Below are 383 nucleotides of genomic sequence, written 5' to 3'. Positions count from 1 at the left end.
AAAGATCTGTGCTTGGGTGCATGCGCACGAACAAACTGTACACCAATGCAGACAAGTGCACCTTTGGCGCGGAAGAAATTCCCTTTTTAGGGTGCATCATTAGAAAACGTGGCCTTAAAGGGGCCCCGCTCAGGTCAAGGCCATTGTAGACTGTCCTGCTCAGAAAAACCAGAAGGACTAGCGTAAGTGGCTTGGTCTTGGCAACAACTTGCACAAGTACAGCGAGTCATGCAGAAATGGCACGGCCATTATCCAACCTCCTTAAAACGGATGCGGAATGGTGTTGGAACACCAAACATCAAGAGGCTTCTGACGGGGTCGTAGACAGCCTCCTGCATGCACCAATACTGGCGCTGCCAGACCCTGGTCATCCTTTCGACGTT

This window comes from Plasmopara halstedii (genome assembly GCF_900000015.1).
Source record: "Plasmopara halstedii genome assembly, contig: Scaffold_1878, whole genome shotgun sequence".
In the NCBI taxonomy this organism is placed as follows: Eukaryota; Oomycota; class Peronosporomycetes; order Peronosporales; family Peronosporaceae; genus Plasmopara; species Plasmopara halstedii.
This window is presented reverse-complemented; position numbering follows the sequence as displayed.